Genomic DNA, 16,027 nt, shown 5'->3' with positions numbered 1-16,027 from the left:
ACTTTGCATTGCAAGATGATGGCACATTCAGCACCGTAAAACCTCAGTGTTCCTGCTAATGATGACAGAGGAGGCCAAGGGGGCAGCAAGATCCAGGGGAATTCAGCAAAATGCTCATTAAAAGGTCCAATAATTAAAATATTGATTAATTAGACTTACACTGATTTACAGTCACACTTTATCAAAGCGTGAGGCTCTAATTACCGTGCCATTATGCCACAGGCTGACCTACTCCGTTTTTGTCACATGTAATGAAAAAGAACATTTCTGTAACTGCCTTTTAAATTTTTGACCTGTAAAATTTTAATGGGGAGTACAGTGGGTGTCGAATCTGGATTGGCAGTAAAGTCATGGGTGGCTAATATCTGTGAGTCTGGTTAAGTGGTTGTACACACCGGGAGTTGAAACAGCTCTCTAGAGGGACTGGTCAGGGTTACTCTGTTTAAACAAAATTGCATTCACCAGTCTCTGCAAAGCCACAATGAATAATTACACAAAACTTGACTTTTCTAGTGCTTTAGTGCACCTTTTTACAAAGTATTAAAACATCTGTGAAATACTCCGCAAAATGTTTTTAAGAAGCATGGAAACGCAGTTATCAAAGTTTTTTGATACAAGTATTTTCTGTCGTTGGCATTTGGAGGTTAGTTAATGAAGAGGTGTTGAACAGGAATTGAATCCTATTTTCCACTCCATAGAGTCAGAAAATGGTACTTCAGACACTCAGGAATCCCAATTTTCCTCCTGAAATTGGAAATGTGTAGACATGAGAGTGAGGTGCAAATCATCAACAAAGTTTTTGCTGACTAGTAGCAGAGTGCAATGTGCTGGATTCAGCTGTCCACATGTCTCTGTCTACGTCTGTGGGGATGTCTCTACCTCTGTAGGTGCTGCAAGGTATGCCATATACAATTAAATAATAATAAATCCATATATAAAGAAAAACATTGGAGCAGCTTTTGTTGCTCACAAGAGTACTCCACCACTTTAGCATGCTTTTTGAAGGACTTTTTGAAAAAGTAGAGCAGAACAGCTGCCAACATATCACTCAAAAATTTGGGTGTGTTACTGTATACTTGTAGCAGCCAGCGTTGGACCCACCCTGTTTACTCTGGCGCTACAAAATGTCAGTGGAGCATTCTGTTTTTACAGTCATCACACGCATCCCTTTTTTTTCGAGTGGAATTTTATGTTCTCAAATGTGTTGTTTTCAATTTTACTCACATTGTGCAGCATAGTTCTTATACTAATTCTCTTTTTAGATTAAGTTAAATTGCTGCTGCATGTTTGTAAAGTGTACAGCTCTGAGGTACTTAAACAGAACAGTATCTACATGAATATTATTGATTATGAACTCAGGCTGTCAATACATTTTGTCTACAAGCAACTTGCTTTTCTAAGTGGAGCATCAGTTTGTCTACAGACGATCTGCAGAATCATACGTTTCTTTACCAGCTATTACAGCTGAGAGCAACACTGAGCTGAGTAATATGCGAAAAGAAACTGGTTTGATACTTCCAATGTGGACATAATTTCTTTTTGTTTAAACCCTGGTCTGAATATACCACGTTTTTGCTGTCCTACGCAGGGTGTAGCTTATGGTTGTACTAAAGAGATCCAGATCAATGTTGAGTTAAAAACCAGTACACTGGGATCTCACGCTAGCAATCGGGGCAGGGGGAGTGTGTGTACAAAAGCAATGCAGACACTATTACTAACATGCACAGTGCATCATCAGTGCCCAGTACGTCAGTGGCCTGTAACAGAGGTGAGGAGTTGACTGTAGATGTCTGGTATGGGCTGGCTTCTTCCTAACTACACAGTTGAAATTTTTTTTTCCTTCAAAGTTAATGTAGTCTCTAGTCCCAACTATCTCAAGTGACATTACTTGAGGTGATTTAGCAGACTCCCTCTGGAGTCACAATAGGGTTTATACAACTTTTTTCACATTCCACGCAAGAACTACAACCAGACATTGATGTGTGATGCAATGAGTAAAATTTTCTGCTTTTTACATTAAAAAATGTTTGGAAAAATGTGTTTTTCTTAGGTTTTTTTTCAGTAGGAATAATTTTTCTTCAGAAGAATACAATTTTTATGCACGTCTACTAGAGAAAAAATGTGAATTACTGCAGTTCATGCACCCCATGTGGGGAAATGCATTTTTTTAAATAGCGACCTGCAGCTCAGCACAAGTTAATCTCTCATCCAAAATGCACTTATGCAACCAAAATACTTCACTCAGTACTGTCACTCAGAACACACTGACCTAAAAGTACAAATAATAGCATTGAAATCATTATATGCCTAATTCAACTCTGACAGTCTTTTGCAAATACGTGTAGGCATCCAGCATTCATTGCATCGAAGAAGTATGTGTGATCATGTGACTGGTGGTCATGAACTTTCCACCTCCATTAGGAAAATAACAGGGGAGTTAGAGGGGAAGGAAAATTGACACCATTCTTGGACAGCATAAACTACTCTGTGACCGAAAGAGAGCCAGATTGTCATATGCAATTACAACACACTGGATTCCATACCTCCACACCAGGCACAAGTCTTTCAAACAGGTCATCAAGCATTGAATGCAGGTGATCTTTGTGATCTAAATTAAAGTATGAAAAGTAATTTTGTGTTTTCTTTTCAACACTGAATAAAACTGTAGTTTAGCAGTAGTATATAACCTTTTGCAAAATACAGATTTTTGGGGGTGACAGTTTATGTGAGAACATAGAGAACAGTAGTTCACAAATTTTTTACACAGAAGCCATTTAATGTGACCATCAAGACACACGGCAAACATTCTTCAGTCCTGCAAAATACAAATTCATACTTGAAAGTCTTCTCAAGTTCACTGTATGCTGAAAAGACAGTGGTCAGAGTACTTTAATACCTTACCATTAATGTAACTTATGAACACATGTATAGAAATTATACAAGTAATATTAGGTTAACATAATGCATAACACATAATAGAGCACTTTTCATAAATTGCCTCATACAATCACTTAAAGCCTCCCACCAACCTCCCACCTGATTTTAAATGCTTCTCAGTAGCACATTTATAAGATCTATCATTTAAAATACAACGTAGTGGTTAGCTCAACATTCTGCATCGCAAATATTACTTTATAATCTCTGGAATGATAGACACCGATTAAAATAATGGTTTTTAACATAAAATTTGACATCCAATGACAAAAGCTTCCTGTACTCGAGAGATCCAAATGTAAAAATGTCGAATCTCATGACAAAACCCCCCAAAATCACAGCAAGTCCATTAATAAAAGGTTGAGGGAAAATAACTGATGTCTTTCATATTTTAATGAGATATGAACAGAATTACACCTTCATGATTTTGCTGCATCAGAACCTATATCCACCCCACCTTTGTTTGTGCCCTATATTTGCATTTCAAAGGGAGCCCATGGGAATCCGCTTTGCATATTTACATCTGATTAACAACTTTAAATGAACATGTCAAAATCTAAAAATCGTTCATCACTGAAAGAGATGGGCACACTGATTCTGCTCCATAAGTAAAGCACTGTAACAAAATTCTGCACAAGGATTACATTGACATGATATTGGCTTGTACACTGTATATACACTAGATGTTGCTGTGAATTAAAACATCTGTGTAACTAGATGTGTGAAATTTGAAAATTGATTATGGATAAGTAAATAATCAAATTGCAATGCAAAGGGAAAAATTGTTTCCTCCCAACCACAAATTCAACCAACTATTCCAAGCTGGCCAAAAACTGGGTCAAAACCATTGCGCTGCTGATGTACTTTACGTATACATCTTATTTCATGGTGTATGCCTGCAAGACAGACTCATTCAAATTTCATGACCATCCCTTAGCGGTCCCATTATTATGTATTTTTACACATCTGCCCATGATAGTAAATTAAAATGGAGGGTGAAAGAATGGTCAAGCTACCACATAGTTACAAAAAACATCCCAAATTCTGGCATTTGGTGGAAATAAAAAAAACACAAAGTTCACAGTGTTAAGGTAAAGCTTGGTCATGGTTAGAAGAAGAAGAGATACAAGTTTCCGATGAACACTTTGTTCTGATGAGCTCTCTATAAGATATAAAATATGCAATAACTATGTGATTATTAATTGGGCCCATTGTAATTTGAGGATTCTGGGCTGCATATTGTTGGCAGCTCTCCAAGGGGTCTGTCTGCGCAGGAACGTGTCGAGGGGGTACCAGCCAGGATGCCTCAGCCATTTAGAGAGCAGCTTGCCACTCGCGCATCGGCATACCAATGAGTGGGGTTAAAAGGCACGGCTCCTCTCAGAGACAGCCCTCCTTCTCCAGCTCAGCTCCAAAGGGTCTCCACGGACTAATTTCCAAAACCACCTCTTAATGTGGGCTTGTGTCAATCACCTGAACAGACAGCTTCATCCCCTGATATGGAGTAGTCACACAGTAGAACCAAGCAGACCAAAGGAAATGCAGTACTTTACTATAGATACTTTTCAATTATTTTATACAGGTCTTTAATGCTACATAGGTTTAAACGTTTGTCATATTTGCATTACTGTAGTGAACTCTGAATCCAATATTAAACAGAAATATAATTTTTATCATCTTTTTTTTCCAAATAAGCACAATTTCTTTATTACATTTTTTTGCAATAGAAGGCAAATCTTCTACCATGCGACATTTTTCATACATGCACACATATGAGGACAATGCACATCATATGAGAAACATGCACGTCAAAACAAGTGGATAACAATGTATTTATGAATGAAAGGGATACAAACCAGAAACTGTTTTTTGAATTAGCGGTGTTAATTAATACGTGTATATATAAATACTATCGTCAACATTTTTTCAAATACTTAGAATACAATAAGAACTAATTACAAATTTTTCAGTTAGGATTTAAACGGTATCTTAGTCCAATGCATATGTGATGAAAAGCCTCAGAATCTATAGCAATAACAGTCAAAACTGACAGATAATTTAATCAAGCAATTTGCATGTAACATGTAATCTGCAGATAACAAAACATTTGACTGAGTTCTATTGTTTATTTTATTGGTGCCTAAAATAGATTAAAAGGGCAGATGTATAGTAAAATTAGAGAACTCATGTTGACAAAAGCTAAAACTTTCTTTAGTTGTGTACTGAAGCTTATATAGAGATGCTGTTGCAGTACATTCCTCTTAACTCCTAAAAACAACTTGCAGTTTCTCCTACTGGTACTTCCCCTTTTCACGCTCTGGCTTCTCTGATCTAAATAGCTGAAAATCCTTACTTCATACTGAGTTTTGCTTTCTGTGTTACAGTCCAAGATGACATACGACACGAGAAATGATGAGAAAACTGTGGGGAGGCATCCAGTAGATTGATTCTCTCATCACTTCATTCTTTTCTAGTTAGTCTTTTATTGGCAACAAAGGTAGACTCGTTGTGAAGCCGAGTGAGAGAAGAGTGAACCAGCCTGCCCTGTTTAATCCATGGGGGCATTGAAGGAGGGTGATCACTTCTTAAGAGCACAAAGGCCTACAAGGAAATCAGTGCAGTCTGTGAGATCCCAAAGCCGATTTAAAGGAACGATGTCCCCACTAGGATCCAGGCCTTTAACTGGAATAAGGCCATCCTGTACAATAACAATCTAAGGCTCCAGAGGAAAAGACCATTTATGGTCAAATAAGAAGGTCTGAAGTTTGGATGGAAATCCTGTGTCCCTTATAGAAATAAAAAAGTTCGTCGAAAAAGAAAAGGTGATTTACTCAATGCATCAGAGGCACCACTGTACATTCCACAGCACATTACAGCTGCAATTCCACTTATACTGTAAAATACATAGATTTATTTTGCACATCATATATTTTAAAATAAGTAAATTATCAAAGGTCTTTTCTCTATTTCTCTTGTGGCAGATTATGTTACTTTATCCTAAACTATAGTACAAGTTGAAAAATATCTCCCATTTAAGTTTAAAGTGAGAAAAGAAGATAAGGATATTATTTATGTGACTACATGTTTTACTTGATAAAAAAATACAAAGCCATCAGATGTAAAAAGATTAATGAAACAACAGTTGGCTGGACAGCTAGTGGCAATTTTAGGAGATAATCAGTTTTCTGGATTCTCCTGCAGCTTTGTCATTTTATTTCAAAGGCATTGATTGCACTTATGAGCCCTTATCTACCTGATGATGTGCATTCATTCACACAATATTAACATTATCCCAGACTAGTAGTTAAGGTTTGTGTAATTTATTTGAAATAACCCATGTGGAGAGAAGCACCTTTGTTGCCAATACAGGCTGAAGAGAAGACATTTTTTGCTGCTTGCTGAGTTCTAAAGACTGAGTGCAAAATTAATGAAGGGGAACTCTGACTTTTAGTCAATGCAAAAATTTCATTAATGTTATTATTCAGTCACCTCTGTGGTCCTGAATTTATATCACAGAGACCTCATGTGTTGAATCCTGATTACATGTATTTCCATTTCTTCAACATCAGGGGACCCTGAGAGCAGAGAGAGGGACACTCAGGCTGCTCTGTATGAGAAGGGTATGAGTGACATTAGTGTAACAGAGCACTGAATATCTTCTCTTAGTGTGGAGTTCTTCCCATGTCAGTCATTTACGTACATGTAACACTCAACTGTCCAGTGTTTATTTCTTTTATTGTGGTTTATCATTTAAGATTTTTTTTACAGCCAGACAATCCGATTAAACAAAATGATCAAAAGTATAGAAATTCACATTATATAGAAAACTGTAATTAGCTCAACAAGCAATAATATGTTTTAGAATAGTTTTTAAAAGATACATTTAATTCATCACATTAAGATGAATTCAAAGGTGGATTTAGGAATAAAATTACAATACATTTGCTAATGACATTTGATGGTTTTGTATACACCATCTTTACTATTGTGGAACAAATAGAAGAAACATCGAGGCAAATAATTATACAGTACAGACAACCACTTTTGTGTCAGCGATACAGCTCTTGCTATGTAACTCACTCAAGATGCTCTCTGGCCTCCAGTTTTTGATTTGCTTGAGCCACAGCTTCCGCAGTGCTTCTGCAATGATCAATGCAAGTGAGACCTAAGAGTTTATTCTATGTTATTTTTAATACAATTAGATGAAGCTCATTGCAATTAACCACGATGACCAATTGAAAAAACGTCATGATGGTCATATCATAGTATACTGTATCTCTAAATATTAGGTTAGCACAAGGTAATAGTTTACCATAAATCCTTTTGTATATTTTTTGTGAGAATAGAAAACAGAAGACAACACCATACACGAGAAGTCCTGTATTCTTTTCTCACTGAATCACTTAGAATCTATCTCATTCCAAGCTTTGCATAAACTTGTAACAGCTCAACCCATTAGGAGCAACCTTTAACTGCGCCTGTACAACACAACCGATCATTTGTGCATCTGGATCTTCTGGTCTCTACCTTTCTTATGCTCAGCCCTGCACTACTGCGAATGGTTTGTGTTTTCTAAGTACAACATGTAGCTAAAATTACCAAATGATACAGATGTGTTTTTTGCAAGTTAAATATTAAACAAGTGCAAGTATTGGCCTCAAAGAAATTTTCCACTACAAGTACCACTTCAAATTTTTACTCAAGTAAAAGTGTTTTTTTTTTTTTTTTTTAGAAAAGGGTCAAAGATGACTGTTGGTAAAGTGGGAGCAAATTTTAACCATTTTATGTGCTGACAGGTGGTTTACCCATAATGATACATAAGCATTAATTAATTCCCAATATCTTTATATTAAATTATTAAATGTTGTGGCTGTTTATCACACGAGAAAAGTTCCATATACCCATGTGTTAAAAGAGATGAGTTTGTATTCCATATTTTCATTCTTCTTGGAATAGCATGTTGAATTAGGTAACACACATAAATTGCAATTTTACTGTATTCTGAGCCTGACAGATAAGGGATTTTATATTTGACATGCTGAGCTGGGGATTTTCCAGTTGAAAAATCAACGTATTTGTACTCTTTATACACTGTGTAACACATTATGTAACCACAACACCATAAAAAATTTTTTTTACTTTTTTAATTGTTGGCCGACACATTCATCCATTTATTCATCCATTATCTTTAACCCCTTATCCCATTTAGGGTCGCGAGGGATCTGGAGCCCATCACAGCTGTTGAGGGCGAGAGGCGGGGTACACCCTTGGCAGGTCGTCTGTTTGTCCAGGGTAAACACAGAGAGACATACACTCAGGGACAACCGTTCACACTCACATTCAAAGCTATGTATCCGCCTGACTGGTTTACCAGTCCTTTTGGATCCGACTTTTTTATGCATAGGGAGGAAAAATTAGGTCATAGGAGAACATGAATTGCAACTATTGTTCACACATGGCAGCAGTCAAACACAATGAGATTAGATCAGAAAAAAACATTTTGGCCTCATGAGAGGATTATAGGCTAGACTCTATGATAGCTAAATGATCTGCAACACACTGCAGCATACAGTACAGTAATGATAAAGTGGTCTAACACTTAAATCATGTTATTTAACTGTAAGATTTCAATCAGCTGTCCTTAGACAGTCCCTGCGAAATTTCTCTAAATCCCAATTTGAAAAATAATATAAACTGTGCAGCTATAATCATATCAATCATCTTTTTTGCAAATAAATGTGCAAATGTACAATATGGCCATTTATATAGTTGTTTGTTTGTTTGTTTGTTTGTTTGTTTGTTTGTTTGTTTGTTTGTTTGTTTGTTTGTTTGTTTGTTTGTTTGTTTGTTTGTTTGTTTTTCTGATGAAAACAGATCCTATTTCTGTCTCTAATATGACCATCAAAGCAAAACAAGATGCCAATGTGAGACAGGTTACAGTAATGTGTGTATTTTTATTTACACCAGAGGTCCCTTTGCTTTTTATGGTTTCAGTGAGTACATGACTGAGTTGAGTTGTGTAAGGCTTATTGTACTGTACTGTACACACCCGAGCAGAACAGCCAAGCAAGACACCGGTGTTCAGTAAAATACAGTAAATGGCTTTACTTTGGAAAAAAGAGTCCTCTGCCAATGATGCTAAAATTGTGCTGTCCACATCTTAAGTACTGCTTCACAGATATGAAATTTAGAAACATGGAACCACGTCAAATCATTTTAATTTCCTGTGGCATGTCTCCAAAACCTTTGGACAAATAGGAATGTTTTTTGTTGTAGGATTGAAGAACATACGAATCGCTGCAAGATTTTTACATTTTCTAAGCAGATGAGCTGGAAAAAGTAAAACACACAAAAATAGGCAACAAAATTAACGCATCTTAAAATGTTAATTATGTGATTGCTGGCTATAACATATCTTTAGTTTTGGATCATCTTAAAATAATATGTTACATACAGTTTCATCCATGCAGAGATTAACCAGGCTAAAACTTGTAACATGGCACATATCTGGTTTGAGAGTGTACAGCCGAATAAAGAGTATTGCAGCATGAAGAAGCTCTCACCTATGCAGTCATGCATATCTCCCAGCACAGCAGCATAGAGAACATAGTTTATTTATTGACATGAACATCTGTTTTAGTTGTATAGTCACAGCAACACGTGGTATTGTACTCACTCTATCCACACAATTATTTCCGCATTTTTACTCACATAATTGATTGAGTATGTTGACAACAATGTGGACAAGTAATAACACCACTAGGAGACCAATTAGGAAATAAATTTTGATTAAAAGGACTTGTTAATTTGCAGGTTATGAGGAATGATCGGGCTGATAAACCCGAATGAAGGAATGACGTATTTCTTAAACCTACAAGTGAATTTCACAAGCAGAAACTTTTCCCCCATTAACATTACTGCATCATTGATCTTTTTTAACAGAAACTTCAAGTATACATACTGTATATTTCTTTTATTTATGTTTTTTTATCCCCTCCAGTGATTGACATACTGAAGTCAAATTGTTTCACCCTAAGTCCTATAAAAATAAAGGTGATAAATGTACAATAAGACAAATAAAGTATACTGTACAGTACTGATCAAGATACTGTGCTTTTTACAGTAGAAGGCTATGAGGCAGCAGAATAAAGGCTGCAATCAGACACAGCAGGTTCTGTATAAGATTACATAATGAAATTAGTTGACCATATACATGGTCAGCTAATTTCAGTCTGGCTTCTGCACAGCCACCGCAGGCCATGTCTTGGCACTCAACACCATCTGTCTTTAGTAGATATGCCGGCACAAAAATGAGGTAGAGGTCTGTTCCTGTCTGGTTCATCTTGTGGGGCATTCTCAAAGCTTTATCTCCTTGCAGAGGCACAGTACAAATGGACGTATATTACTGGTTACCTTGTGGTCCTGTGGATGTTAAGTCAATCTAATGTGAGGCAGCGCACATTTTTGTATAAGCATTAGTGGAAGCACCTGAATGTATCATGGTTAAAGTCTGGGCACACCAGTAATTCCATACATGCATTTTGCAAAATGTTTGGTTCATCTGTCATATTGACACAGTATAACGACTCATAGTGGTGAGTAAGTGTAGCGTTGAGCTAAAAACTAGCATGCTAGCCAGTTGTGCTATGCTCAACATCTCTCAGTAACTAAAGTGTCTTTCTATTTCCACTGTACTGAGCTACAGTTCGTCTTATTTGGAAATGGCAAAAAGAGCAAAAAGAAAGAATTTTTTCCTCATCAACATAATATTTTTTTATATTGTAGTTTCCATGAGCAATTTTGCTACTTATGACAATAAAAAAAAAAAGAACATTTTAGTATTAATATTATGTTAGCATTAATTTAGATCCCCTTTAATGCCAGTTAGGGGGTGCAAATTTAACCCTAATAAATACATAATAACACTCCACATTCAGCTAGTACAAATGTTCTTTTATCATCAAAAGTAACAATAATGATGAATGAATGTACAAATAAAGTTATAGTAAATTAATTAATTTACTAAAACTAAACTTATTTAAATTAGATTAATTAATTATTTTAAATTAATCAATGTTATTAAATTAATTAGTTTAACTTACATTTTTAATAAAGGAACATTTATATGAGATGAATGTGCAAGTATTAGTAGGCAAGTTCACCCAATGTTATAACACCGGCTTATGCCGTTCACTCTGTCTCAAAAGTGTCGCTTTTGTGGAGCAGTTTGTACTCCGACACAGGACAGTAAATCAGATGTTTGACAATTAATACATTTGCATTCTTGCCAACAGTTAAAACAGAAGATTAATACACCTTTCAAGTCCATAATTTTAAATATGGAGGTATGGCCAGCAGCCAGTTAGCTTTGCCTGAAAAACCAAGGATGTAATTACAGAATGTAAAAAAGTTCTGCCTACTAGTTCACAGATACACGTTATCTCATTAGTATCTAGTGGTCTCTTTTAAAATCTGGTATGATCATCATCACCATCAGAGGAAAATATCTGACTATTAAATCATTGATTCTGTTGAATGAGGCCGGACGAGACCTGGACCTTTTTCACAGTGAAAAAGTGCCTGCTGGAAATATGGTTACAGAAATATGGTTACAGTGAGACAAACCCATAAGGAATATTAAGCATGTTTGTATACACACTTGGTTTAATATAACCTAGATTATTGGCTAATTTGTAACAAACAAAAGACATAAAATGACAATTGAATCCTACTGTATATATAGAGCATAAGGCCCTCCATTTTGCATTCAGTAGTGAAAATATGTGTTTATGTGTTTGCACCACCGTCCACCTCCATCGTTTACAGGGAGGAACACACAAATGTACACACAGACTCTATAGCTAGTAAATTCTTATTGCCATGTTTCAGTCGTTGGAGAAATATGACAGCAATTACTTTACCACCATGTGAGTTGGCCACCTCTGCAAACCATTACACATAAATATGTTGTGATCCCTGTGTTCAACAGTCTGTTATGGAGAAAGATCCTTTCCTTTTAGTGTGCAGTCATGTCTGAGGTCAGGGCCATTTTGTCCATATCCCATTTCTTGGTGTATCTTTAGCAAGCCAAGTAAACCGTGTGCTGTAGACTGAAGTCTTTCTCTGTTCTTGGTATATGTGGGTCAAAGAGGAATCTTTTGAAAACAGCAAGATAGGAACTGCCCAGCTCTAAATGAAAGGGGTTTACAAAGCTAGAGCCATTCTCTTAAATGTCTGACCAGAGCAAACTGATATTCAGTGGAAATACTCTAAGTGCAAATATTGCTACACCTGCTCCATCACTTTTGTACCTTTATACACATAGAAGCATCTGGAAGGCAGTACTGGAGTGAGATTCAATTAACTTGTGTTATAATGTGGGGCAAAGACTGGGAGTTAGCAGTACACAACTCAGGTCCAGAGTTATGATTGATGTTAGCCTCCATTCAACCTCAGGATGAAAGGAAGCGCTAAGTAAACAAATAGCATGCGCTCAAAACATTCCCGGTGTATTAAATTGTCCAAAAACCCTCATATATTTTGGTAACTTGAAACAGTGTCGGCACACGATTATACGGGACCGTTGCCGTCTACAGGATCAGTGCTGGAATGTGAATGCATTGTGCCTTGTTGATGAATTGAACAACTCTGTGAGCTGAGCTGTAAATATCTGAGTTGAAGGACGAGGTGTAGCGCGTACTGGCTTCCATCTGAAGGAAGAGAAAGCCTCTGGGCAATGATAGAGAGATGAAGGGGGACAGCAGAGGGACAACCAGTAATTTCAACAGTATTGTTTTGAATATTTTACTTTCCAAGACCATAAATATTGCCCTTATTATCTTTGCTTTTTAGTTGAATTCTTACATTTTTTCTTAAAAAATTGTATCCAAGAATGAAAGATCGTGGTGGGTTTGCACCATTTTTGTGTTCTCGCAGTTCTTTGCAGAGAATATGCTTCAGTGGGAAATGGGTTTTTAACATGTGCTGAATGAATGACAGTGTCACATCCTGTCTCAAACCTTTTATGTTTCACTTCACTGCGCATTTCACAGTGTTTCTCTTTCCTTACAGCAGCCGCAGAATATATTAAGCTTGTTGTGCTAGTGCTTCGTCGTGTTTTGGAGACATAAATGTCTGTAAACTAAACACACACATAATTAAAGAGGCAAACAATGATGTTAAGAGGCAAGCATGTTTGCAGCAAACTTTTCTAATAGAGCAACATATCATGTTAGGAAAAACGGCATTTAAATTTACATTAGTACTATGATGGCAGTATTGTTCAGTAGCACAGATTTCAGTAGAGTGTTATGGAACCACTGAAATATAGCATTCTCAAAGTAAATGTAAGAGTACTTACAGTGTACTTCATAAGGCTGTTAGTAAAATAAGCAAGTAAGTAACAGTAAGCCGCAAGTTATTCAAGCTGTGAAAAAGTAATAGCTAATCAGAGGGGTTGTGCCATTTCTTACAAATATGATCTTATGCTGCTGTATGGGACAGATCCATCCCAATATCATTCAGCATTTGAAGGCTGATCACCTACGTCTCAGCACTGCAGAGTGCAGATACAATGCCCTTCGGTACATGTGGCAGTGTGGAGCAACTTCTGCAAAATATTTAGCATATTTGTTCCATATATTGCAATATGACAAAACCAGAAAATTCTGCTGCAAGTGCACTTTATCTCGGTGTGTGCGCATATGAAAACAAAGCACTGAATTAAGCTTTGTTTAGAAATTATTGACTGTCAAATTGTTTTTTAGACTCAATTTGCAACTTGTTGTCAGCAAGGGTGTGACATGTATGTTCCTTTAGTATCTTATTTAATTTCCAGCTCATTTTACAATACATGTCATTTTCTTTTTCAATGGTATTTTGGTTAATCGTTTAGTAACAGCAGTCTTTAACAGCAAATGTGTAAATGCACAATTATCTGCGTGTCCTAAGAAGAAACATGAAAATGTTGCCTGATTATTGAGGTATTAAAAAAAATAAGTACATTTGTAGTGTTAATGAATTGGAATTCAATAGATTGTGTGTTTGGACACCTTCTGCCCTCTTGTGGTGGTAATTTGCAGACTGAGGTAAATTCTGCATAATTCCATCAATAAGAAGTAAATGCAATAATTTTATGGATTATTAAACAAATACCATGTAAGTATATAAGTACATTTTTTAAATGAATTGGTGGATATTATTATCTTTCATAAAAATCTACACGAAAGAAAAATAAATACCTTTAGATCTCATATAATATATTTTTAAATAAAATATACATACAGCTGTCATATAAATAGTATGCAAATATTTGTACAGTGTACGCCAACATTTTTAGGTTATTGTTTAGCTGCATTTGTAGTGTGCTACCTTGAAATTAAAAGCTTTTAATAGATAGACATCAAAAAAATGAGTGAGCAGAATAGATTAACATAATTTAGAATCAAGAACATGATATGGTAACACAGATCTTCCCTGACTCTGAGCCAGATTAGAGGAAGAGTGAATCTATTCACAAATGCCCAGCAAAAGGTCAGCATGGTATTGAATTTTTTCAAATATTTTTCAAAATACCTCCTGGCATTGCAAATATTTTTGACCACTGTGTAATACTTTGGGGAAGGATGAATCCCCACTCCTCGATGCCCCCATCTCTCGCTCTCCCTCTCTCTTGCACATGCACACACACACACACACACACACACACACACACACATGTGCACACACACACACACACACACACACACACACAGATACCACTACACAATGCCTGCCAATCTGCACAGAAAAACACCGCTCTGGGTTATTCATCGATTGACCATTCAAATCCCAACATATGCTGTTCTGTTTCTTTTCCACTGTGTTCTCAGAAATGGACCATTTCCTAATTCTTCCAAAAGGCTTCCTACCCTGTTCAGGAGTCACTCGCACACCATGTAAATGAGAGGAAAAAGTAGGCAAGAATGTAAATTGGTCCAATACGTGTGTAAATGTGCTTGTGCACATGTACGTGTGCATCTGTGTGTGCAACTGTGAACATTTTGACCTATTTTGTAAAAAAAAATGCATGGACAGCATATCATTTAAATATCTGCTTTGAAACCTTGATTCAAATTGCAGCATGATATGCTGTATATCACAACTTTGCTCATTCTTTGGACAACTACATATTAAGGTAATAATGATAGCGAACACAAGAGAGGGAGTTTGGTTCAACACAATAACATTCACCCAAGTGCTGTGCTGTCAAGCATCTCAGCTTTACTTTGCTTTTCATGTCTTTCTACCTTTAGTGTCTAAAATGTTTCCGTCTCTAAGACCCCCTCCTGCTTTTACCCCTGTCGTTTTCCTTTTCTTATCCATCCTTTTGATCACCTAAAACATCAGTCCATCACTACCAGAAGCTGTGGTTTATGTCTCCCTGCTGTCCACAGCTCACTGTCTGCCTTCCAGTGAGAGCTCCTCCCCGCTGAGCTGCTGCCCATTTGCCAAACTCAAGTGTTTGTGGGAGAAGTGAGCAGGTTTTACATGGAGCACTGCCTTAATGTTGTTCAGCTGGTGGGCAGCCACACAGGGCGCTGCACTTCAGATTCACTGTTTGTTCATCTGTGCAGGGCCAAACTCATCTTTCTGTTCCTCTCTCTTTCTCTCCCTCACCTTGTCTCACTTCCTCAACCTATATCTGTCAGACAGGGAATGTTTTCAAATGAAATAAACAGAACTAAATGAAATGTTTTACGTGTTATGTCTGGATATTGTCTGACATCATGTAAACACTTGCATCCTGCTGGGATGCTACAATTTAAGTCTGAGCAACAGAGGTATGCCTTTCAACCGGGGATTAGGAGGGGACGTGGCCTCTATAGGGCTCCCTCAGAGCAAAGCCAGTCCTCCCATGTTAATTTCTCAAGGTCAAGAAGAATCTCTGCAATGTTTCAGCTTTGAAGGTGGAACAAAAATAAAACAACAGGAACCCTGCTGCATGGTGGAAAAAAAAAACACCCTGAATTGATACCACCACATCTACCTTTATGCTAAGATCAAAGAGGCTATAGGTGTTTCAGGCTAAACAGCAAAAGACAAGTATGTCTGC

This window comes from Channa argus, chromosome 9 (genome assembly GCF_033026475.1).
Source record: "Channa argus isolate prfri chromosome 9, Channa argus male v1.0, whole genome shotgun sequence".
NCBI classification, from domain to species: Eukaryota; Metazoa; Chordata; class Actinopteri; order Anabantiformes; family Channidae; genus Channa; species Channa argus.
This window is presented reverse-complemented; position numbering follows the sequence as displayed.